At 48.4% G+C, this 27246-nt stretch overlaps 1 pseudogene; it reads left to right on the forward strand.

Moving 5' to 3' along the window:
* The first annotated feature begins 7945 nt into the window (after nucleotides 1-7945).
* LOC121843656 lies at nucleotides 7946-20327 on the forward strand (annotated as a pseudogene).
* The last annotated feature ends 6919 nt before the right edge of the window (nucleotides 20328-27246 follow it).

Consider the following 27246-nt stretch of genomic DNA (forward strand, 5'->3'; position numbering starts at 1 on the left):
AGGGATGAGGATGAGAGGATGAGAGAGGTGAGAGGGATGAGAGAGATGAGAGAGGTGATAGGGATGAGAGAGGATGAGAGAGGATGAGAGGGATGAGAGAGGTGAGAGGGATGAGAGGGATGAGAGAAATGAGAGGGGGATGAGAGAGGGTGCGAGAGGTGAGAGGGATGAGAGAGGTGATAGGGATGAGAGGGATGAGAGGGATGAGAGAGAGGTGAGAGGGATGAGAGAGGTGAGAGGGATGAGAGGGATGAGAGGTGAGAGGGATGAGAAGGGATGAGAGGGGTGAGAGGGATGAGAGGGAGAGAGGTGAGAGGGATGAGAGAGGTGATAGGGATGAGAGGGATGAGAGGGATGAGAGAGGTGAGAGGGGATGAGAGAGGTGAGAGGGATGAGAGGGATGAGAGGTGAGAGGGATGAGAAGGATGAGAGGGGTGAGAGGGATGAGAGAGGTGAGAGGGATGAGAGGGATAGGGATGAGAGAGGGATAGGGATGAGAGGGATGAGAGAGGATAGGGATGAGAGGGATGAGAGAAATGAGAGGGATGAGAGGGATAGGGATGAGAGAGGTGAGAGGGATGAGAGAGGTGAGAGGGATGAGAGAGGTGAGAGGGATGAGAGAGGTGAGAGGGATGAGAGAGGTGAGAGAGATGAGAGGGATGAGAGAGGTGAGAGGGATGAGAGACCATCCTGTATCGTTTCAGCACTAAAGGGGATATCCAGACCTTACAGTGGACTCCAAAATAACTGCCACCCCTGACAGGCAATGCACAAACAATACTTCAGAAATTCAATTCCACTTATTTAAGTTTATCTAAGTGTTAAGGAACTATATTGAGCCATTACATCACTTCCTGTTTCACTAGGGTATAAAAATGAGGTAACAGGCATGTAATAGGAACGGCTACTTCCTGTTTCACTAGGGTAGAGGCATGTAATAGGAACTACTACTTCCTGTTTCACTAGGGTAGAGGCATGTAATAGGAACTACTACTTCCTGTTTCACTAGGGTAGAGGCATGCAATATCCCTTTGTCATCCAACACCATGAAGAAGGGCAGTTGAAAAGAGACAGATGGTCGTAGACCTTCATAAATCTGGAAACGGCTACAAGAAGATCCACAAACGATTGGATATACCACTGAGCACTGTCAGGACAATTATTAAAACATTCAAAAGATATAGAACAGTTGAAAACGTCACAGGTTGAGGATGCAAATGCATTTTGCCAAAACATACCTCAAAATCCACACAGAAATGGTTCTATGACAACAAAATCAATGTTCTGCCATTGTCATCTCAGTTGCAGGACCTCAAAACAATGGAAAATCTGTGGGCTGAGTGCAAGAGGGCAGTTGATAAGAGCAGATCCAATAATGTGAAGGATCTTGAAAGGATCTGCTTGGAGGAATGGTCCAAAACCCTCCAAATGTGTTCCTTAAACTTGTCAAACATTACAGGAAAAGACTCCATGCTGTTGTCATTGCCAGAGGTTGTTGCACTAAGTACTAAATGAGGATTAATAATTATGAAACCTTGATTTTGGTGAAATTTATTTTGTATTAAATAATTGTATGATTTTGTTGGGTTCCATTGAAACATTAATAAAGTACATTATTTCTCACATGTTGGTATTTTGAGTTTATATCTATAATGATGTTGTTTATATTATTTTTGAAGTATTGTTTGTGCATTGCCAGTCAGGGTGCCAGTAATTGTGGAGCCCAATGTAAGGTCTGGAAGTGCCTAAATATACCTTTCTACCAGACTGCGTAAAGAGGTATGTCCCAGGGACGCTGGTGTTACGGACACACAGGGGAAGGTAGCCTAGCAGTTAGAGAGGCAGAAACCAGGGGGTAGCCTAGCGGTTAGAGAGGCAGAAACAAGGCGGGTAGCCTAGCGGTTAGAGAGGCAGAAACCAGGCGGGTAGCCTAGCAGTTAGAGGCAGACTCCAGGCGGGTAGCCTAGCAGTTAGAGAGGCAGAAACCAGGGGGTAGCCTAGCAGTTAGAGAGGCAGAAACCAGGCGGGTAGCCTAGCGGTTAGAGAGGCAGAAACCAGGCGGGTAGCCTAGCAGTTAGAGAGGCAGAAACCAGGGGGGTAGCCTAGCAGTTAGAGAGGCAGAAACCAGGGGGTAGCCTAGCATTTAGAGAGGCAGAAACCAGGGGGTAGCCTAGCAGTTAGAGAGGCAGAAACAAGGCGGGTAGCCTAGCAGTTAGAGAGGCAGAAACCAGGGGGTAGCCTAGCAGTTAGAGAGGCAGAAACCAGGCGGGTAGCCTAGCAGTTAGAGAGGCAGACTCCAGGCGGGTAGCCTAGCAGTTAGAGAGGCAGAAACCAGGGTGGGTAGATAGCAGTTAGAGAGGCAGAAACAAGGCGGGTAGCCTAGCAGTTAGAGAGGCAGAAACCAGGTGGTAGCCTAGCAGTTAGAGAGGCAGAAACCAGGCGGGTAGCCTAGCAGTTAGAGAGGCAGAAACAAGGCAGGGTAGCCTAGCAGTTAGAGAGGCAGAAACCAGGCGGGTAGCCTAGCAGTTAGAGAGGCAGAAACCAGGCGGGTAGCCTAGCAGTTAGAGGCAGACTCCAGGCGGGTAGCCTAGCAGTTAGAGAGGCAGAAACCAGGTGGTAGCCTAGCAGTTGAGAGGCAGAAACCAGGGGGTAGCCTAGCATTTAGAGAGGCAGATACCAGGGGGTAGCCTAGCAGTTACAGAGGCAGAAACCAGGGGGGTAGCCTAGCAGTTAGAGAGCCCCAGGGTGGTGTAGATGGAAGTAAACATCATCAGGGTGGTGTAGATGTGAGTAAACATCATCAGGGTGGTGTAGATGGTGATGAGAGTAAACATCATCTGGGTGGTGTAGATGGTGATGGGAGTAAACATCATAAGGGTGCTGTAGATGGGAGTAAACATCATCAGGGTGGTGTAGATGGGAGTAGCCATCATCAGGGGGGTGTAGATGGTGATGAGAGTAAACATCATCAGGGTGCTGTAGATGGGAGTAAACATCATCAGGGTGGTGTAGATGGGAGTAGCCATCATCAGGGGGGTGTAGATGGGAGTAGCCATCATCAGGGGGTGTAGATGGGAGTAAACATCATCAGGGTGGTGTAGATGGGAGTAGCCATCATCAGGGTGGTGTAGATGGGAGTAAACATCATCAGGGTGGTGTAGATGGTGATGGGAGTAAACATCATCAGGGTGGTGTAGATGGGAGTAAACATCATCAGGGGGTGTAGATGGGAGTAGCCATCATCAGGGGGTGTAGATGGGAGTAGCCATCATCAGGGGGTGTAGATGGGAGTAGCCATCATCAGGGGGTGTAGATGGGAGTAGCCATCATCAGGGTGGTGTAGATGAGAGTAACCATCATCAGGGTGGTGTAGATGGGAGTAGCCATCATCAGGGGTGTGTAGATGGGAGTAGCCATCATCAGGGGGTGTAGATGGGAGTAGCCATCATCAGGGTGGTGTAGATGAGAGTAAACATCATCAGGGTGGTGTAGATGGTGATGGGAGTAAACATCATCAGGGTGGTGTAGATGGGAGTAAACATCATCAGGGGGTGTAGATGGGGAGTAAACATCATCAGGGTGGTGTAGATGGGAGTAAACATCATCAGGGTGGTGTAGATGGGAGTAAACATCATCAGGGTGGTGTAGATGGTGATGAGAGTAAACATCATCAGGGTGGTGTAGATGGTGATGAGAGTAAACATCATCAGGGTGGTGTAGATGGTGATGAGAGTAAACATCATCAGGGTGGTGTAGATGGTGATGAGAGTAAACATCATCAGGGTGCTGTAGATGGTGATGAGAGTAAACATCATCAGGGGGTGTAGATGGGAGTAAACATCATCAGGGTGGTGTAGATGGTGATGAGAGTAAACATCATTAGGGTGGTGTAGATGGGAGTAAACATCATCAGGGTGGTGTAGATGGTGATGAGAGTAAACATCATCAGGGTGGTGTAGATGGTGATGGGAGTAAACATCATCAGGGTGCTGTAGATGGTGATGAGAGTAAACATCATCAGGGTGGTGTAGATGGTGATGAGAGTAAACATCATCAGGGGGGGTAGATGGTGATGAGAGTAAACATCATCAGGGTGGTGTAGATGGTGATGAGAGTAACCATCATCAGGGGGTGTAGATGGTGATGGGAGTAAACATCATCAGGGGGTGTAGATGGTGATGAGAGTAACCATCATCAGGGGTGTAGGTGGTGATGAGAGTAACCATCATCAGGGGGGTGTAGATGGTGATGAGAGTAAACATCATCAGGGTGGTGTAGATGGTGATGAGAGTAAACATCATTAGGGTGGTGTAGATGGTGATGAGAGTAAACATCATCAGGGGGTGTAGATGGGAGTAAACATCATCAGGGGGTGTAGATGGGAGTAAACATCATCAGGGGGTGTAGATGGGAGTAAACATCATCAGGGTGGTGTAGATGGGAGTAGCCATCATCAGGGTGGTGTAGATGGGAGTAAACATCATCAGGGTGGTGTAGATGGGAGTAGCCATCATCAGGGTGGTGTAGATGGGAGTAAACATCATCAGGGTGGTGTAGATGGGAGTAAACATCATCAGGGGGTGTAGATGGGAGTAAACATCATCAGGGTGGTGTAGATGGGAGTAAACATCATCAGGGGGGGGTGTAGATGGGAGTAAACATCATCAGGGTGGTGTAGATTGGAGTAGCCATCATCAGGGTGGTGTAGATGGGAGTAAACATCATCAGGGTGGTGTAGATGGGAGTAGCCATCATCAGGGTGGTGTAGATGGGAGTAAACATCATCAGGGTGGTGTAGATGGGAGTAAACATCATCAGGGTGGTGTAGATTGAGTAAACATCATCAGGGTGGTGTAGATGGGAGTAAACATCATCAGGGTGGTGTAAATGGGAGTAAACATCATCAGGGTGGTGTAGATGGGAGTAAACATCATCAGGGTGGTGTAGATGGTGATGAGAGTAAACATCATCAGGGTGGTGTAGATGGTGATGGGAGTAAACATCATCAGGGTGCTGTAGATGGTGATGAGAGTAAACATCATCAGGGTGGTGTAGATGGTGATGAGAGTAAACATCATCAGGGAGGGTAGATGGTGATGAGAGTAAACATCATCAAGGTGGTGTAGATGGTGATGAGAGTAACCATCATCAGGGGGTGTGTAGATGGTGATGGGAGTAAACATCATCAGGGGGTGTAGATGGTGATGAGAGTAACCATCATCAGGGGGTGTAGGTGGTGATGAGAGTAACCATCATCAGGGGTGTAGATGGTGATGAGAGTAAACATCATCAGGGTGGTGTAGATGGTGATGAGAGTAAACATCATTAGGGTGGTGTAGATGGTGATGAGAGTAAACATCATCAGGGGTGTAGATGGGAGTAAACATCATCAGGGGGGTGTAGATGGGAGTAAACATCATCAGGGGGTGTAGATGGGAGTAAACATCATCAGGGTGGTGTAGATGGGAGTAAACATCATCAGGGTGGTGTAGATGGGAGTAGCCATCATCAGGGTGGTGTAGATGGGAGTAAACATCATCAGGGTGGTGTAGATGGGAGTAGCCATCATCAGGGTGGTGTAGATGGGAGTAAACATCATCAGGGTGGTGTAGATGGGAGTAAACATCATCAGGGGGGTGTAGATGGGAGTAAACATCATCAGGGTGGTGTAGATGGGAGTAAACATCATCAGGGTGGTGTAGATGGGAGTAAACATCATCAGGGTGGTGTAGATTGGAGTAGCCATCATCAGGGTGGTGTAGATGGGAGTAAACATCATCAGGGTGGTGTAGATGGGAGTAGCCATCATCAGGGTGGTGTAGATGGGAGTAAACATCATCAGGGTGGTGTAGATGGGAGTAAACATCATCAGGGTGGTGTAGATTGGAGTAAACATCATCAGGGTGGTGTAGATGGGAGTAAACATCATCAGGGTGGTGTAAATGGGAGTAAACATCATCAGGGGGTGTAGATGGGAGTAAACATCATCAGGGTGGTGTACATGGGAATAAACATCATCAGGGTGGTGTAGATGGGAGTAACCATCATCAGGGTGGTGTAGATGGTGATGAGAGTAAACATCATCAGGGTGGTGTAGATGGTGATGAGAGTAAACATCATCAGGGTGGTGTAGATGGTGATGAGAGTAAACATCATCAGGGGGTGTAGATGGGAGTAAACATCATCAGGGTGGTGTAGATGGTGATGGGAGTAACCATCATCAGGGTGGTGTAGATGGTGATGAGAGTAAACATCATCAGGGGGTGTAGATGGTGATGGGAGTAAACATCATCAGGGTGGTGTAGATGGGAGTAGCCATCATCAGGGGGTGGGGGTGTAGATGGGAGTAGCCATCATCAGGGGGTGTAGATGGGAGTAGCCATCATCAGGGGGGTGTAGATGGGAGTAGCCATCATCATGGGGGGGTGTAGATGGGAGTAGCCATCATCAGGGGGTGTAGATGGGAGTAGCCATCATCAGGGTGGTGTAGATGGGAGTAGCCATCATCAGGGGGGTGTAGATGGGAGTAGCCATCATCAGGGGGTGTAGATGGGAGTAGCCATCATCAGGGGGTGTAGATGGGAGTAGCCATCATCAGGGTGGTGTAGATGGGAGTGGTGTAGATGGGAGTAGCCATCATCAGGGTGGTGTAGATGGGAGTAAACATCATCAGGGTGGTGTAGATGGGAGTAAACATCATCAGGGTGGTGTAGATGGGAGTAAACATCATCAGGGTGGTGTAGATGGGAGTAAACATCATCAGGGGGTGTAGAGATGGGAGTAAACATCATCAGGGATGGTGTAGATGGAGAGTAAACATCATCAGGGTGGTGTAGATGGTGATGAGAGTAAACATCATCAGGGTGGTGTAGATGGTGATGAGAGTAAACATTATTCTCTGGTGCCAATGTTTGCATATTTGAATGTAGCGATAAAAAATAGTTTTCTTTCGATTTTTGTTTAAACCTGTCCCAATCCTTAACCCTTACCTTAACACTTACCTTAACCATTCAGATGTAAGGCTTTATGTTAGCCTTAACAGTCTAAAAATTTACCCAGTTATACCTCTCTATCTCCTCCCAGCTCTACCTAGTTATACCTGTGGTAATCTCTCTCTCTCTCTCTCTCTCTCTCTCTCTCTCTCTCCTCCCAGCTCTACCCAGTTATACCTGTGGTAATCTCTCTCTCTCTCTCTCTCTCTCTCTCTCTCTCTCTCTCTCTCTCTCTCTCCCTCCTCCCAGCTCTACCCAGTTATACCTGTGGTAATCTCTCTCTCTCTCTCTCTCTCTCTCTCTCTCTCTCTCCTCCCAGCTCTACCCAGTTATACCTGTGGTAATCTCTCTCTCTCTCTCTCTCTCTCTCTCTCTCTCTCTCTCTCTCTCTCTGTCCCTCCTCCCAGCTCTACCCAGTTATACCTGTGGTAATCTCTCTCTCTCTCTCTCTCTCTCTATCTCCTCCCAGCTCTACCTAGTTATATCTGTGGTAATCTCTCTCTCTCTCTCTATCTCCTCCCAGCTCTACCTAGTTATACCTGTGGTAATCTATCTCTCTCTCCTCCCAGCTCTACTCAGCTATAACTGTGATAATCTCTCTCTCTCTCTCTCTCTCTCCTCCCAGCTCTACCTAGTTATACCTGTGGCAACTCTCTCTCTCTCTCTCTCTCTCTCTCTCTCTCTCCTCCCAGCTCTACTCAGCTATACCTGTGGTAATCTCTCTCTCTCTCTCTATCTCCTCCCAGCTCTACTCAACTATACCTGTGGTAATCTCTCTCTCTCTCTCTCTTTCTCTCTCTCTCTCTCTCTCTCTCGTCCCAGCTCTACCCAGTTATACCTGTGGTAACTCTCTCTCTCTCTCTCTCTCTCTCCCTCTCCCTCTCCTCCCAGCTCTACCCAGTTATACCTGTGGTAACCTCTCTCTCTCTCCCTCTCTCTCCCTCTCCTCCCAGCTCTACCCAGTTATACCTGTGGTAACCCAGGCCAACTGGTCAACGGTCTTCAACAGGGCTCAACCTTTAACATTGGAGAGAAGATCAGGTACAGTTGCAGCCCCGGCTACGTGTTGGAGGGTCACACCACGCTGTCCTGTCTGGCTACGTCTGCTGGGACCGCAGCATGGGACTTCCCCCTGCCCTACTGCAGAGGTAGGATACCTACACACACCTACACACATACACCGATATACACACTGGTACACACACACACTGATACACACACCGATATACACACACTGGTACACACACACACTGATACACACACGCTGATACACACACACCGATACACAAACACTGATACACACACACATATACACACACACCGGTACACACACACTGATACACACACACCTGTACACACACACTTATACACACACAACTGTACATACACACACACACCAGTACACAAACACACACCGGTACACATACACAGATACACACACTGATACACACACCGGTACACACACACAGATATACAAATCAAATCCAAATCAAATCAAATGTATTTATATAGCCCTTCTTACATCAGCTGATATCTCAAAGTGCTGTACAGAAACCCAGCCTAAACGGTGGCTAGGAAAAACTCCCTAGAAATGCTAAAACCTAGGAAGAAACCTAGAGAGGAACCAGGCTATGTGGGGTGGCCAGTCCTCTTCTGGCTGTGCCGGGTGGAGATTGATAACAGAACATGGCCAAGATGTTCAAATGTTCGTAAATGACCAGCAGGGTCAAATAATAATAATCACAGTGGTTGTCGAGGGTGCAAAACGTCAGCACCTCAGGAGTAAATGTCAGTTGGCTTTTCATAGACGATCATTGAGAGTATTGTCTACCGCTCCTGCTGTCTGTAGAGAGTTGAAAACAGCAGGTCTGGGACAGGTAGCACATCCGGTGAAAAGGTCAGGGTTCCATAGCCGCAGGCAGAACAGTTGAAACTGGAGCAGAAGCACGGCCAGGTGGACTGGGGACAGCAAGGAGTCATCATGCCAGATAGTCCTGAGGCATGGTCCTAGGGCTCAGGTCCTCTGAGAGAGAGAAAGAGAGAAAGAGAGAATTAGAGAGAGCATACTTAAATTCACACAGGACACCGAATAGGACAGGAGAAGTACTGCAGATATAACAGACTGACCCTAGCCCCCGACACATAAACTACTGCAGCATAAATACTGGAGGCTGAGACAGGAGGGGTCACGAGACACTGTGGCCCCATCCGATTGTATACCCCGGACAGGGCCAAACAGGCAGGATATAACCCCACCCACTTTGCCAAAGCACAGCCGCCACACCAATTTACCATCCCGAGACAAGGCCGAGTATAGTCCACAAAGATCTCCGCCACGGCACATCCCAAGGGGGGGCGCCAACCAAGACAGGAAGACCACGTCAGTGACTCAACCCACTCAAGTGACACACCCCTCCTAGGGACGGCATGGAAGAGCACCAGTAAGCCAGTGACTCAGCCCCTGTAATAGGGTTAGAGGCAGAGAATCCCAGTGGAAAGAGGGGATCCAGCCAGGCAGAGACAGCAAGGGCGGTTCGTTGCTCCAGAGCCTTTCCGTTCACCTTCCCACTCCTGGGCCAGACTACACTCAATCATATGACCCACTGAAGAGATGAGTCTTCAGTAAAGACTTAAAGGTTGAGACCGAGTCTGCGTCTCTCACGATCTCTTTCAATAATGGCAGGAATGGAGGAGGTCTTTATCCTAGTGAGGTTGCTAAGGTGAACACCGCCATGTTTAGTTTTGCTCAACCTAGATCGAGGCACAGACACGATGGTGATAGCTGAGCTGACTACACTGACTGTGCTAGTGGCAGACTCACTATGCTGGCAGGCTGGCTAACAGCCTGCTGTCTGGCCTGCACCCTATTTCATTGTGGAGCTAAGGGAGTTAGAGCCCTGTCTATGTTCATAGATCAGATCAGAGCACCCCTCCAGCTAGGATGGGGTCTGTCACTCCGCAACAGGCCAAGCTTGGTCCCAGAAAGAGGGCCAATTATCTACAATGATCTACTTTTGGGAGGGGCAGAAAACAGATTTCAACCAACAATCGAGTTGTGAGACTCAGCTGTAGACCTCATCACTCCCCCTAACTGGGAGGGGGCCAGAGACTCTGCTGTAGACCTCATCACTCCCTAACTGGGAGGGGCCAGAGACTCTGCTGTAGACCTTATCACTCCCCCTAACTGGGAGGGGGCCAGAGAATCTGCTGTAGACCTCATCACTCCCCTAACTGGGAGGGGGCCAGAGACTCAGCTGTAGACCTCATCACTCCCCTAACTGGGAGGGGGCCAGAGACTCAGCTGTAGACCTCATCACTCCCCCCTAACTGGGAGGGGGCCAGAGACTCAGCTGTAGACCTCATCACTCCCCCTAACAGGGAGGGGGCCAGAGACTCAGCTGTAGACATCATCACTCCCCTAACTGGGAGGGGGCCTGGGGCTCTGCTGTAGACCTCATCACTCCCCTAACTGGGAGGGGGCCAGAGACTCTGCTGTAGACCTCGTCACTCCCCCTAACTGGGAGGGGGCCAGAGACTCTGCTGTAGACCTCATCACTACCCCTAACTGGGAGTGGGCCAGAGAATCTGATGTAGACCTCATCACTCCCCTAACTGGGAGGGGGCCAGAGACTCTGCTGTAGACCTCATCACTCCCCCTAACTGGGAGGGGGCCAGAGACTCTGCTGTAGACCTCATCACTCCCCCTAACTGGGAGGGGGCCAGAGACTCTGCTGTAGACCTCATCACTCCCCCTAACTGGGAGGGGGGGGCAGAGACTCTGCTGTAGACCTCATCACTCCCCCTAACTTGGGAGGGGCCAGAGACTCTGCTGTAGACCTCATCACTCCCCCTAACTGGGGAGGGGGCCAGAGACTCTAAGCTGTAGACCTCATCACTCCCCCTAACTGGGAGGGGGCCAGAGACTCTGCTGTAGACCTCATCACTCCCCCTAACTGGGAGGGGGCCAGAGACTCTGCTGTAGACCTCATCACCCCCCTAACTGGGAGGGGGCCAGAGACTGCTGTAGACCTCATCACTCCCCTAACTGGGAGGGGGCCAGAGAATCTGCTGTAGACCTCATCACTCCCTAACTGGGAGGGGCCAGAGACCTCTGCTGTAGACCTCATCACTCCCCCTAACTGGGAGGGGCCAGAGACTCTGCTGTAGACCTCATCACTCCCTAACTGGGAGGGGGCCAGAGACTCTGCTGTAGACCCCATCACTCCCCTAACTGGGAGGGGGCCAGAGACTCTGCTGTAGACCCCATCACTCCCTAACTGGGAGGGGCCAGAGCCGAAATGGATAACAATATCTCTATACTCTACACTCGCCAAAGTTTTAGCTTTAGCCAGCACCATCTTCAGATTAGCCTTAACGTCAGCCCTGCCCCTGGTAAACAGTGTATGATCGCCGGATGATTTGTTTTAAGTCTATAACTACGGGTAATGGAGTCGCCACGACTAGGGTTTTCATTAGTCAGAGCTAATGGTGGGAAGCTTCCGCGTCTCAGACCCCGTAACGGAAGGAGTAGAGACCAGAGAAGGCCTCGGCTTCAGACTCCGACTCGTTGCTTAATGGGGAGAACTGGTTGAACGTTTCTGTCGGCTGAATGAGCGACACCGGTTGAGCATTCCTACAGCATTTCTTCCAGAAACCGTGAGAAAGTTGTCCGGCTGCGGGGACCGTGCCAGGGGATTTATACTACTATCTGTACTTACTGGTTGATTTTGATTACACCCATACCAATACACATATACACACACCGGTACACCCATACCAATACACACACATACACACACACACACACCGGTACACCCATACCAATACACACACCGGACACTTACGCACGCACGCACACAGACACAAACACACCAGCTCTGTGTCTCTCAGTGTAGTGCCTGTAGTTTGTGCCATGTTGGAGCAGAGCGCTGTGACAGAGTAATCAGATCATCCTGGGACTCCAGGAAGTCACATGTATGAAGACATATGGTGTGTGTATGGGTGTTTGTCTCTGTGTGTGTGTGTGTGTGTGTGTGTGTGTGTGTGTGTGTTTGTGTGTGTGCGTGCGTGTGTGTGTGTGTGTGCATGTGTAGGGAGAGAGAGGAGAGCAAGATTACACAGAGAGCCTAGATAAGAATAATAATAATAATAATAGTACACCTTACCTCCATCCCTCTATCCCTCCATACCTCCATTCCTCCATCCCTCCATCCCTCCATACCTCCATCCTTCCATTCCTCCATCCCTCCATCCCTCCATCCTTCCATTCCTCCATCCCTCCATACCTCCATCCTTCCATTCCTCCATCCCTCCATCCCTCCATCCTTCCATTCCTCCATCCCTCCATACCTCCATACCTCCATCCTTCCATTCCTCCATACCTCCATCCCTCCATACCTCTATACCTCCTTCCTTCCATTCCTCCATACCTCCATACCTCCATCCTTCCATTCCTCCATCCCTCCATCCCTCCATATCTCCATACCTCCATCCTTCCATTCCTCCATACCTCCATACCTCTATCCCTCTATCCCTCCATCCCTCCATCCCTCCATACCTCGATACCTCCATCCCTCCATCCCTCCATACCTCCATCCCTCCATACCTCCATCCTTCCATTCCTCCATACCTCCATCCTTCCATTCCTCCATCCCTCCATCCCTCCATCCCTCCATCCTTCCATGCCTCCATCCCTCCATATCTCCATACCTCCATCCTTCCATTCCTCCATACCTCTATCCCTCTATCCATCCATCCCTCCATACCTCGATACCTCCATCCCTCCATCCCTACATACCTCCATCCCTCCATACCTCCATCCTTCCATTCCTCCATACCTCCATCCTTCCATTCCTCCATACCTCCATCCCTCCATACCTCCATACCTCCATCCCTCCATCCCTCCATCCCTCCATCCCTCCATACCTCCATCCCTCCATACCTCCATACCTCCATCCTTCCATTCCTCCATCCCTCCATCCCTCCATCCCTCCATCCTTCCATTCCTCCATCCCTCCATACCTCCATACCTCCATCCTTCCATTCCTCCATACCTCCATACCTCTATCCCTCTATCCCTCCATCCCTCCATACCTCGATACCTCCATCCCTCCATACCTCCATCCCTCCATCCCTCCATACCTCCATCCTTCCATTCCTCCATACCTCCATACCTCCATCCTTCCATTCCTCCATCCCTTCATACCTCCATCCTCCCATACCTCCATACCTCCATCCCTCCATCCCTCCTTACCTCTATCCCTCCATCCCTCCATCCCTCATCCCTCCATACCTCCATGCCCCCATACCTCCATCCCTCCATACCTCCATACCTCCATCCTTCCATCCCTCCATCCCTCCATTCCTCCATACCTCCATACCTCCATCCTTCCATCCCTCCATCCCTCTTTCAGCCTTCCTCCCTTCCCATCTCTATGTTCCCTACAATGTGCAAATCCAAACCCTTTACCTCCCTCTGTCTTTCTCCCTCCATCCCTCTTTCTCTCTCTCTCTCTCTCTCTCCTTCTCTCCCTCCCTCAACTTTTTTGTTGTTGTTCCCCCCAGCCCATGTTGTCCAGCTGAAACAGAAAGTGCCTGGGCATGCTGGGATATTATACATATGTCACTTCCTCCTGAGTAATTACATGGCAACACGTTTTAGAAACTGTCAATTTAATTGAGGTTTCTCGCTGCGGCAGGAACACATAAAGGAGGGTGAGCCTGAACGCTCTCTCATGATGCATAAATGTATTGTTAATGTCACTACAATTATCTAGCACAGCCATACAGCAAATACAATGGAGCTTGTTGGAGCTTGTTTTCTATGTGTGTGTGTGTGTGTGTGTGTGTGTGTGTGTGTGGGGGGGGTCAACTATGAACCTGTTGGATCAGATCACAGTCAACTCTCATTTAGCAGTTATCTTTTGTTGTTTAGGCTCTGTCTCTCATCCTATATCCTCTATCCTCTCCTTCCTCCTCTCCTCCTGTCTCATCTCTCCTTCTCTACATCCGTCTCTCTTCCTCAGTGAAAGCAAGCATGTAATATATTCTCTGGCAGTAAATGTCAGTGCAGCTGCCTGGCCTCGCGGCATCTCCCTCTCTCTCTCTTCCCCTCTATCTCTTCCTCTCTCTCTTCCTCTCTCTCTTCCTCTCTCTCTCTCTCCCTTCCCCTCTATCTCTTCCTCCTTCTCTCTCTTCCCCCTCTCTCTCTCTTTCTACTCACTCTCTTCCTCTCTCTCTCTCTCTCTCTTCCCTCTCTCTCTCTCTCTCTCTCTCTCTCTCTCTCTCTCTCTCTCTCTTCCTCTCTTCCCCTCTCTTCCTCTCTCTCTCTCTCTTCCTCTCTCTCTCTCTTCCCCTCTCTCTCTCTCTCTCTCTCTTGCCCTCTCTTCATCTCTCTCTCTCTCTCTCTTCCCCTCTCTCCTCCCTTCCTCTATCTCTCTCTATGCCATTTACACCACATGCAGACAGATAGCTGTGATGCTGCCGAAGTGATAGTGGTATAGAAAATTGTATATTTTGCTTCCTCGGGCTCAGTGTAAAATGTCCCTAATATTGTGTGTGTGTGTGTGTGTGTGGGGGTGGAATAATGGTGTGAATATTGTGTGTGGTAAAGAATAAATGGTGTGAATATTGTGTGTGTGAATATTGGGTGAATATTGTGTGTGAAACATTGTTTGGAATAATGGTGTGTAAAAAAGTGTGTGTGTGTGTGTGTGTGTGTGGTTGTGTGTGTGTGTGTGTGTGTGTGTGTGTGTGTGTGTGTGTGTGTTTTTTATACGGTCTGCACTGCCTCGTAGATTGGTTGTCATGACACCCAGGGAAGGAAAACTTGACGGTCGGTCTGCTGCTCCGAAGCTCTGAAATCCCAGAACACCGTTCAGGATGGTTAGACGGGATGGTTAGACAGGATGGTTAGACAGGATGTTTAGACAGGATGGTTAGACGGGATGGTTAGACAGGATGGTTAGACAGGATGGTTAGACAGGATGGTTAGACGGGATGGTTAGACGGGATGGTTAGACAGGGATGGTTAGACGGGATGGTTAGACGGGATGGTTAGACAGGATGGTTAGACGGGATGGTTAGACAGGATGGTTAGACAGGATGGTTAGACGGGATGGTTAGACAGGATGGTTAGACGGGATGGTTAGACAGGATGGTTAGACAGGATGGTTAGACGGGATGGTTAGACAGGATGGTTAGACAGGATGGTTAGACGGGATGGTTAGACAGGATGGTTAGACAGGATGGTTAGACAGGATGGTTAGACAGGATGGTTAGACAGGATGGTTAGACAGGATGGTTAGACAGGATGGTTAGACGGTTAGACAGGATGGTTAGACAGGATGGTTAGACAGGATGGTTAGACAGGATGGTTAGACAGGATGGTTAGACAGGATGGTTAGACGGTTAGACAGGATGGTTAGACAGGATGGTTAGACAGGATGGTTAGACAGGATGGTTAGACGGGATGGTTAGACAGGATGGTTAGACAGGATGGTTAGACAGGATGGTTAGACGGGATGGTTAGACAGGATGGTTAGACAGGGTGGTTAGACAGGATGGTTAGACAGGATGGTTAGACGGGATGGTTAGACAGGATGGTTAGATAGTTAGACAGGATGGTTAGATAGTTAGACAGGATGGTTAGACGGGATGGTTAGACAGGATGGTTAGATAGTTAGACAGGATGGTTAGATAGTTAGACAGGATGGTTAGACGGGATGGTTAGACAGGATGGTTAGACAGGATGGTTAGATAGTTAGACGGGATGGTTAGACGGGATGGTTAGACAGGATGGTTAGACAGGATGGTTAGACGGGATGGTTAGACAGGATGGTTAGACAGGATGGTTAGACAGGATGGTTAGATAGTTAGACAGGATGGTTAGATAGTTAGACAGGATGGTTAGACAGGATGGTTAGACAGGATGGTTAGACAGGATGGTTAGACAGGGTGGTTAGACAGGATGGTTAGACAGGATGGTTACATGGTTAGACAGGATGGTTAGACAGGGTGGTTAGACAGGATGGTTACATGGTTAGACAGGATGGTTAGACAGGGTGGTTAGACAGGATGGTTAGACAGGATGGTTAGACAGGATGGTTAGATGGTTAGACAGGATGGTTAGATGGTTAGACAGGATGGTTAGACAGGATGGTTAGATGGTTAGACAGGATGGTTAGACAGGATGGTTAGACAGAATGGTTAGATGGTTAGACAGGATGGTTAGACAGGATGGTTAGATAGTTAGATAGGATGGTTAGAAAGGATGGTTAGACAGGATGGTTAGATAGGGTGGTTAGATGGTTAGATAGGATGGTTAGACAGGGTGGTTAGATGGTTAGACAGGGTGGTTAGACAGGATGGTTAGACAGGATGGTTAGACAGGATGGTTAGACAGTATGGTTAGATGGTTAGACAGGATGGTTAGACAGGATGGTTAGACAGGATGGTTAGATGGTTAGACAGGATGGTTAGATGGTTAGACAGGATGGTTAGACAGGATGGTTAGACAGGATGGTTAGATGGTTAGACAGGATGGTTAGACAGGGAAGATTTTCCTCCAGCATGGAAAACCCTGTCATGTGGAATGACAATCTCCTCCTCCTTCTCCTCCCTCCTTTCCTCCTCACTTCTCCTCAATCCTTTCCCTTCTCCCTCTTTCCTTCTTTCCTCCCTCCTTTCCCCTCTCCCCCCTCCTCCCATCTCCTGCTTTCCCCTCTCCCCCCTCCTTCCTTCTCCTTCCTCCTTCCCCCCTACTCCTCACTTCTCCGCCTTTCTCTCCCCTCTCCTCCCTATACTCCTCCCTTCTCCCTATTTGGTGTTACCCATCACCTCTGTTAATCTTTCTCTCTCCTTCCTCCCTACCTCCTTTCCTATATACGTTTTTTCTCTTGCCCTGACACATCACCTGTCACCATCCATCTCCCTCTCTCTTTCCGTCTCTCCCTCCTACGAAGAACCCTCTCTCCGTGCTTCACACTTCACAGGTTTCCTCTCTTCCGTGCGCTCCACTTCTCTCATGGGGGGTTGCCGTGGTTACAGATAAGACGGATGTTTGACAGGACCCTGGGCTCCAGTAGCCCCGCCCCCCTTTCCCTCCCTGTGAACACTCTCACACACACACACACACACACACACACACACACACACACACACACACACACACACACACACACTGTCTTTACCAGCCTTACCTGCTCAAAAGCTAAGCCAAAGCATGTCTCTGCACTCTGGAGAGACAGACAGAAGGGCCACAGTAACAATTGTTTTTGTTTGTTCGTTGTTAAATTGTCTCCTGATAGGAGAGAAGAAAGTGTTCTCAGTGTGAAATGTTCAACACAAATCTGAATTAATGATTGAATCTAATTCAATTTAATCAACTCACTCATTGCTTCGTCTTGCATCATCCAACCTATGCTCTTCCTCGAAGAATTACAGTCGTAAGTCATAAAACCATGAAACATTTTGTAGTGTTTCTGGAAGGTGTTTTTGCATTGTAGCTGTCTGCTTTCTACACTCTGCATGTTCCCATAAGCTGAATGTAACATCAAAACAACACACAATATTTCTGTCTGCATTTGTATAGTTATAGTACTGGTGTGGGCGACATTTGTGTTCCTTAATTTTTAATTTAAATTTTTTACAAACAATTTGAATTATGCGTTACAATTACCATTCCTGTATCAAACCCTCTCTCTCTACTCCCTCCTCTCTACTCCTCTCTCTGCTCCCTCTCTCTACTCCTTCTCTCTCTGCTCCTTCTCTGCTCCCTCTCTCTCTGCTCCCCTCTCTCTACTCCTTCTCTCTCTACTCCCTCTCTCTCTACTCCCTCTCTCTCTGCTCCCTCTCTCTCTACTCCTTCTCTCTCTGCTCCTTCTCTCTCTGCTCCCCTCTCTCTGCTCTCTCTCTACTCCTTCTCTCTCTGCTCCCTCTCTCTGCTCCCCTCTCTCTACTCCCTTCCTCTCTCTGGGCTCCTTCTTTCTACTCCTTCTCTCTCTGCTCCCTCTCTCTCTGCTCCCTCTCTCTCTGCTCCCTCTCTCTCTACTCCCTCTCCTCTCTACTCCCTCTCTCTCTGCTCCCTCTCTCTCTACTCCTTCTCCTCTCTGCTCCTTCTCTCTGCTCCCTCTCTCTCTGCTCCCTCTCTCTCTACTCCCTCTCTCTCTGCTCCTCTCTCTCTGCTCCCTCTCTCTACTCCTTCCTCTCTCTGCTCCCTCTCTCTCTGCTCCCCTCTCTCTACTCCTTCTCTCTCTGCTCCTTCTCTCTCTGCTCCTCTCTCTACTCCTTCTCTCTCTGCTGCTTCTCTCTCTGCTCCCTCTCTCTCTGCTCCCTCTCTCTCTACTCCTTCTCTCTGCTCCCTCTCTCTCTGCTCCCTCTCTCTCTATCCTTCTCTCTCTACTCCTTCTCTCCTCTGCTCCCTCTCTCTCTACTCCCTTCTCTACTCCTTCTCTCTCTGCTCCCTCTCTCTGCTCTCTCTCTCTACTCCTTTCTCTCTGCTCCCTCTCTCTACTCCTTCTCTCTCTACTCCTTCTCTCTCTACTCCTTCTCTCTTTACTCTTCTTCTCTACTCCTTTTCTCTGTACTCCCTCTCTCTACTCCTTCTCTCTCTACTCCCTCTCTCTCTACTCCTTCTCTCTCTGCTCCCTTCTCTCTCTGCTCCTTCTCTCTCTGCTCCCTCTCTCTCTGCCCTCTCTCTCTACTCCTTCTCTCTCTACTCCTTTTCTCTCTGCTCCCTCTCTCTCTCTCCTTCCTCTCTGCTCCCCTCTCTCTGCTTCTTCTCTACTCCTTCTCTCTCTGCTCCTCCTCTCACTGCTCCTTCTCTCTCTGATCCTTCTTCCATGCTCCTTCTCTCACTGCCTCCTTTCTCACTGCTCCTTCTCTCTCTGCTCCTTCTCTCACTGCTCCTTCTCTCTGCTCCTCCTCTCTCTGCTCCTCTCTCTGCTCCTTCTCTCTCTGATCCTTCTTCCATGTCCTTCTCTCACTGCTCCTTCTCTCACTGCTCCTTCTCTCTCTGCTCCTTCTCCTCACTGCTCCTTCTCTCTCTGCTCCTCCTCTCTCTGCCCTCCTCTGCTCTGCTCCCTCTCTCTGCTCCTTCTCTCTCTGCTCCTTCTCTCTCTGCTCCTCCTCTCTCTGCTCCTTCTCTCTCTCTGCTCCTTCTCTCTCTGCTCCTTCTCTCTCTGCTCCTTCTCTCTCTGCTCCCTCTCTCTCTGCTCCTTCTCTCTCTGCTCCTTCTCTCTGCTCCTTCTCTCTGCTCCCCTCCTCTCTCTGCTCCTTCTCTCTCTGCTCCTCCTCTCTCTGCTCCTTCTCTCTCTGCTCCTTCTCTCTCTGCTCCTTCTCTCTCTGCTCCTTCTCTCTGCTCCTTCTCTCTCTGCTCCTTCTCTCTCTGCTCCTTCTCTCTCTGCTCCTTTCTCTCTGCTCCTTTCTCTCTGCTCCTCCTCTCTCTGCTCCTTCTCTCTCTGCTCCTTCTCTCTGCTCCTTCTCTCTGCTCCTCCACTCACTGCTCCTTCTCTCTCTGCTCCTCCCTCTCTGCTCCTTCTCTCTCTGCTCCTTCTCTCCTCTGCTCCTCCTCTCTCTGCTCCTTCTCTCTCTGCTCCTCCTCTCTCTGCTCCTTCTCTCTCTGCTCCTCTCTCTGCTCCTCCTCTCTCTGCTCCTTCTCTCTCTGCTCCTCTCTCTCTGCTCCTTCTCTCTCTGCTTCTCCTCTGCTCCTCCTCTCTCTGCTCCCCTTCTTCTCTCTGCTCCTCCTCTCTCTGCTCCTCCCTCTCTCTGCCCTCCTCTCTCTGTTCCTCCTCTCTCTGCTCCTTCTCTCTCTGCTCCTCCTCTCTCTGCTCCTTCTCTCTCTGCTCCTCCTCTCTGCCCTTCTCTCTGCTCCTCCTCTGCTCCTTCTCTCTCTGCTCCTCCTCTCTCTGCTCCTCCCTCTCTGCCTCCTTCTCTCTCTGCTCCTTCTCTCCCATCTCCTTCTCTCTGCTCCTTCTCTCCTGCAGCTCCTTCTCTCTGCTCCTTCTCTCTGCTCCTTCTCTCCCAGCTCATTCTCTCTCTGCTCCTTCTCTCTATGTCTGTTGGTCTGTCTGTGGGTCGTCTGTAATCCTAACCTGTGTCTCTCTCCTTCTCGCTCTCCCACAGCGGATGATGGTTGTGGGGGTACGTTATGCGAGGCCAGAGCGGTGTGATCACCAGCCCCAGCTACCCAGGGAGTACAGCAACAATGCAGACTGTACCTGGACCGTCCTGGCTGAGCCTGGAGACACCATCGCCCTGGTCTTCCTGACTTTACACTGAGAGGACGACTATGACCTGCTGGAGGTCAGCGGCACAGACGGCTCCTCTCAGTGGTGAGTACCCAGCGGGTGCTTGATGTGGGGAGGATTGGGATGGGGTGGGGTGGCGTATGGTGGTTTATGGTCGGTAAACTGATGGAGGTCAGGTTGTCTCAGTGGAGAGTACCCAGCCAGAGGGGATGTTTTCTGGGAGCAGATGGTTAGAGGGTGGGGCTCGGTGCTGTTTTCTGGGAGCAGATGGTCAGAGAGGGTGGGGCTTGGTGCTGGTTAAAACATTTTACCATGACCTTTGACCTTTCAGGAAATTGGCATGTCCTGTCTCAGTCTTTATTTGGTTTTTATTTAAATTTTTATCTTGAATAAGATGTGATGAGCGACACTAGTGAGCTGCTCTATCATAACTGTGTTTATCTGATTGCTAAAGCCGCGTGTTCATGTGTTCTTCTATTCAGTACTTTTTGGTTCTCTTCTGAAAGGTGATGCTCTTTGTCTCACGGGCTCATGAGAGCGTCTCATTGTCCAACATGTTGATTTGCTGTTTGAGGAATGAATGGACGGATCAGGTTGGCTACTGAGCTGTGGCTGTGTATTGGGGAGTAGCAGTGTGATGAAGCTCTGTTCTGATGTAATTAACTAACGTGATTCAAGATGATGGAGACGTCAGACCCGGTTACTTCTACCCAACTTTGTTGTTTAATAATAATACCTGACAGTCGTGTCAAGTTGGCTGGATGTCTTTTGGACCGTTCTTGATACATGCAGGGGAAACTGTTGAGGGTGAAAAACCCAGCAGCGTTGCACAGGTTCTTGGACACAAACCGTGCACCTGCCACCTACTACCGTAACCCTGTTCAAGGCACTTAAATATTTTGTCTTGTCCATTCACCCTCTGAATGACACACAATCCATGTCTCAATTGTCTCAAGGCTTAAAATCCTTCTTTCACTCACGTCTCCTCCTCTTCATCTACACTGATTGAAATTAAGATTTAACAGGTGACATCAATAAGGGTTCATAGCTTTCACCTGGATTCACCTGGTCAGTCTGTCATGGAAACAGCAGGTGTCCTTAATGTTTTATATACTCTGTGTACACAACTATTGGGGAACGCTTCGGGTATACCCTTAATAAGGAACGTTTTTTTGTGTGTGTGTGTGTGTGTGTGTGTGTGTGTGTGTGTGTGTGTTTTTCATGTTTATTTGACTTGCACGACATCGCGGCCACGAGGTCTCTACAGTATGTGAAAAGGCAGAGACATTCTGAAAGCAGTAACTTGGAACAGGGAAATGAATTGACTGGATCTGAACAGACACTTAACTAAGAACTGAGTCACGCATCAAAGCGATGCTCTCATTCTGTCACTCTCACATGGCCATTCATAGAGAATAGCTGTTTCCCAAACTCCCTGAAAAAGGGAATACACTGCACATATGTGATGTCATCAGACCTTGGTCCTCTTTTATGCTGGATTGTGATTGGCTCTAAGTTGCCAGCTCTGTTCCGAGCTCTCTTCTCAATGAGTCTGCTTCTGTGGTGATTGTTGCCGGGACCGCCCCTGTGGCGTTGCATTACACTCTTAGGGAGAGAGAGAGAGAGAGAGAGAGAGGAGACACAGAGAGAGAGAGAGAGAGAGACACAGAGAGAGAGAGAGAGAGAGAGAGAGAGAGAGAGAGAGACACAGAGAGAGAGAGAGACACAGAGAGAGACACAGAGAGAGACACAGAGGGGAGACACAGAGAGAGACAGAGACAGAGAGAGAGAGAGAGGAGAGAGAGAGACACACAGAGAGAGAGAGAGACAGACAGAGACACAGAGAGAGAGAGACAGACAGAGACACAGAGAGAGACAGAGAGAGAGAGAGAGAGAGAGACAGACAGAGAGAGAGACAGAGACAGAGAGAGAGAGGACACAGAGAGAGACAGAGAGAGAGACAGAGAGACAGAGACAGAGACAGAGAGAGAGAGAGACAGAGAGAGAGACAGAGAGACAGAGACACAGAGACACAGAGACAGAGAGAGAGAGAGAGAGAGAGAGAGACAGAGACACAGAGACAGAGAGAGACAGAGACAGAGACACAGAGACAGAGACACAGAGAGAGAGACACACAGAGAGAGACACAGAGACAGACACAGACACAGAGAGAATATGGAGGAGGAGCATTTGTTGGCACGTAATGCGGAACGTATCACACTCTGCAGGCGACAGGCGAGACAGGTAGCACTGGGGACAGGGTTGTCACTAGTTACCACAGCCACAAAGTCATAATTATGATGAAACCCCAACCTGTTTCTACATTTTCTCTTCTTAAAATCATATTTTAAACCCATCCCTAACCTTAATCTTCATTTAAACCACACTGCTAAACATATACCTAACCCTAACCTTAAAATGAAAATAACAATATAGCCTTTTTGTTTGTGCTAACTAGTGAGAACATGGGAACAAGGCTAGAGGGCTCATACTGTGCCGGAACAAGGAAGCTCTGAAATGTCTGCTTGTTTAATGAACCTGTTGTAGTTATACACGTGCGTTCAACCAGCTAACAAGTCAAACATTTCTGAGTTTTACTAGTTCTGTCAAGCAGGTGAACGTGGAACAGGCATCTGGCTGTCAGTGTTCCATCCATCAGTGTTCCATCCATCAGTGTTCCATCCATCAGTGTTCTATCCATCAGTGTTTCATCCATCAGTGTTCTATCCATCAGTGTTCTATCCATCAGTGTTCTATCCATCAGTGTTCCATCCATCAGTGTTCCATCCATCAGTGTTCTATCCATCAGTGTTCCATCCATCAGTGTTCTATCCATCAGTGTTCCATCCATCAGTGTTCCATCCATCAGTGTTCTATCCATCAGTGTTCCATCCATCAGTGTTTTATCCATCAGTGTTATATCCATCAGTGTTCCATCCATCAGTGTTCCATCCATCAGTGTTCTATCCATCAGTGTTCCATCCATCAGTGTTCCATCCATCAGTGTTCTATCCATCAGTGTTCCATCCATCAGTGTTCTATCCATCAGTGTTCCATCAATCAGTGTTCTATCCATCAGTGTTCTATCCATCAGTGTTCTATCCATCAGTGTTCCATCCATCAGTGTTCCATCCATCAGTGTTTTATCCAGCAGTGTTCTATCCATCAGTATTCTATCCATCAGTGTTCCATCCATCAGTGTTTATCCATCAGTGTTTTATCCATCAGTGTTCTATCATCAGTGTTCTATCCATCAGTGTTCTATCCATCAGTGTTCCATCCATCAGTGTTCTATCCATCAGTGTTCCATCCATCAGTGTTCCATCCATCAGTGTTCTATCCATCAGTGTTCCATCCATCAGTGTTCCATCCATCAGTGTTCTATCCATCAGTGTTCCATCCAGCCTCGCCCAGACAACTTGCATCACCCAGCAGTTTCCAAAACCACAAGTAAACACGTTGTCATAATGTTGTTTCCTATGAAGTAAAACTCCTGAGACTTATTTATGATATTCATCAGGAGAAAAAACGGATCATTCAATCTAATGTTTTGTCCCAGCTAAGGTGTATTACACCATTACAGGTACCAGGCCTCAAAGAGTAGAGACAGTAAGGGAAGGACTGTCCATGTTTGCCAGAGTAGAGACAGTAAGGGAGTAGAGGACTGTCCATGTTGGCCAGAGTAGAGACAGTAAGGAGAGGACTGTCCATGTTGGCCAGAGTAGAGACAGTAAGGGGAGGTAGAGGACTGTCCATGTTGGCCAGAGTAGAGACAGTAAGGGGATGTAGAGGACTGTCCATGTTGGCCAAGTAGAGACAGTAAGGGGGAGGTAGAGGACTGTCCATGTTGGCCAGTAGAGACAGTAAGGGGAGGCAGAGGACTGTCCATGTTGGCCAGAGTAGAGACAGTAAGGGGAGGTAGAGGACTGTCCATGTTGGCCAAGTAGAGACAGTAAGGGGGAGGTAGAGGACTGTCCATGTCTAAATATTCAAGAGTCAATGTGGAAAGGCTATATACAGGGTGTACCGGTACAGAGTCAATGTGGAGGCTATTTACAGGGTACCGGTACAGAGTCAATGTGGAGGCTATACAGGGTGTACCGGTACAGAGTCAATGTGGAGGCTATATACAGGGGTACCGGTACAGAGTCAATGTGGAGGCTATATACAGGGTGTACGGTACAGAGTCAATGTGGAGGCTATATACAGGGTGTACCGGGGTACAGAGTCAATGTGGAGGCTATATACAGGGGTACCGGTACAGAGTCAATGTGGAGGCTATATACAGGGTACCGGTACAGAGTCAGTGTGGAGGCTATATACAGGGGTACCGGTACAGAGTCAATGTGGAGGCTATATACAGGGGATACCCGTACAGAGTCAATGTGGAGGCTATATACAGGGGTACCGGTACAGAGTCAATGTGCGGGGGTACGTGTTAGAGGTCATTTGTAAAGATAATAAACAGCGAGTTACAGTGTCTCTAACCAGAGGGAACACATTATTCTACCATTACAGTGTTTATATCCATACTGACTCCGCCCCCCTCCTCCGTCTGAGGCAATGTAAATAATTCCCAACACTAGCCAATTGAGACACACACACACACACAGTCACATAAACACACACACAATGTAAATAACACCCAACGCTAGCCAATATAGTGTCGAGTGCCGGGTGTGGATTCCTGATTAGCTCTCTTGGCACTAAGTGGACCTCACAGCCATTTGACATGTAATGCTGTTTTTGCCCGCTGACTTCTTCCTGTCGTACAGTGGTGGGAACAGCATCAGATGCACAACAGTGAGGCGTTTAAGGAATGAAAGGAAGGAAAAGCTTGGGACTTACTGTAATGTATTTTTAGATGACTGGGTAAGTGGGGGTTGACTGTCTGACTTTTCCTTTGACATGTCATTCCTACTGTATTTTAATAGGTTAGTTGAATGATCGTTATAGCAAATGATTTCATGTTGATTTATAAGCACCTTGTATTAAGTGACCTTCAAATGAAGTGTTCCTGACACGCTGTTGCAAAGACAACGCTCTTTTAGTTGAGGTGTCAGGCTGCTTTGATGACTATGTGGATTCTAATAAATGGACTTATTTGTAAGGGGTTGGTCCATGTTCATTAGAGCAGATCAGGTCATATTGAGTTAGACATTGTACAACTTTCATCTCGGTGAATTGTTGTGTCCTAACCCTTTTCGTCTGATCATTTCGTTCTAAAAAACAAATAACAAAGGGAGCCTTGAATAATTAAAACAATGAAATAACCGCAAGATGTCGGCTAAAGCTGTAAGGAATACATGTGACAGCTGAACTATTAGTGTATTTGTTGTGTTGTTCCAAATGGTCAGATTATTTATTGTTGTTGATGTAATCTAACAACACATGTTTGACACACATACTGCTCCTACCCTCCTTCTCCTCCTCCTTCTCTTCCTCCTCCTTCTTCTCCTTCTCCTTCTTCTCCTCCTCCTTCTCTTCCTCCTCCTTCTTCTCCTTCTACTCCTTCTCCTCCTCCTTCTCCTCCTCCTTCTCTTCCTCCTCCTTCTTCTCCTTCTCCTTCTTCTCCTCCTCCTTCTCCTCCTCCTCCTTCTTCTCCTCCTCCTTCTCCTTCTTCTCCTCCTCCTCCTTCTTCTCCTTCTCCTTCTTCTCCTCCTCCTTCTTCTCCTCCTCCTTCTTCAGCTTCTCCTTCTTCTCCTCCTCCTACTTCTCCTCCTTCTTCTCATTCTTCTTCTCCTTCTTCTCCTCCTCCCCCTTCTTCTCCTTCTTCTCCTCCTCATTCTTCTCCTCCTTCTCCTCCTCCTTCTTCTCCTTCTCCTTCTTCTCCTCCTCCTTCTTCTCCTTCTTCTCCTTCTCCTTCTTCTCCTCCTCCTTCTTCTCCTTCTTCTCCTTCTCCTTCTTCTCCTTCTCCTTCTTCTTCTCCTCCTCCTTCTCCTCCTCCTCCATGTTTGACAGTGAGGATGATGTGTTCAGGGTGATGAGCTGTGTTGCTTTTACGCAAAACATAACGTTTTGCATTGTTGCCAAAAAGTTCAATTTTGGTTTCATCTGACCAGAGCACCTTCTTCCACATGTCTGGTGTGTCTCCCAGGTGGCTTGTGGCAAACTTTAAACAACACTTTTTATGGATATCTTTAAGAAATGGCTTTCTTCTTGCCACTCTTCCATAAAGGCCAGATTTGTGCAATATACGACTGATTGTTGTCCTATGGACAGAGTCTCCCACCTCAGCTGTAGATCTCTGCAGTTCATCCAGAGTGATCATGGGCCTCTTGGCTGCATCTCTATTCAGTCTTCTCCTTGTATGAGCTGAAAATTTAGAGGGACGGCCAGGTCTTGGTAGATTTGCAGTGGTCTGATACTCCTTCCATTTCAATATTATCGCTTGCACAGTGCTCCTTGGGATGTTTAAAGCTTGGGAAATCTTTTTGTAGCCAAATCCGGCTTTAAACTCCTTCACAACAGTATCTCAGACCTGCCTGGTGTGTTCCTTGTTCTTCATGATGCTCTCTGCGCTTTTAACGGACCTCTGAGACTATCACAGTGCAGGTGCATTTATACGGAGACTCGATTACACACAGGTGGATTGTCTTTATCATCATTAGTCATTTAGGTCAACATTGGATCATTCAGAGATCCTCACTGAACTTCTGGAGAGAGTTTGCTGCACTGAAAGTAAAGGGGCTGAATAATTTTGCACGCCCAATTTTTCAGTTTTTGATTTGTTAAATTTTTTGAAATATCCAATAAATGTCGTTCCACTTCATGATTGTGTCCCACTTGTTGTTGATTCTTCACAAAAATACAGTTTTATATCTTTATGTTTGAAGCCTGAAATGTGGCAAACGGTCGCACAGTACAATGGGGCCGAATACTTTACGCAAGGCCCTGTAAATAATATATATATATATATATATATATATATATATATATATATATATATAGAACATATATATTAAAACATTATTTTTAACAACTCCAAAGCAATCGCCTGTCTATGA

This window comes from Oncorhynchus tshawytscha, unplaced genomic scaffold, assembly GCF_018296145.1.
Source record: "Oncorhynchus tshawytscha isolate Ot180627B unplaced genomic scaffold, Otsh_v2.0 Un_contig_10352_pilon_pilon, whole genome shotgun sequence".
Taxonomy (NCBI): Eukaryota; Metazoa; Chordata; class Actinopteri; order Salmoniformes; family Salmonidae; genus Oncorhynchus; species Oncorhynchus tshawytscha.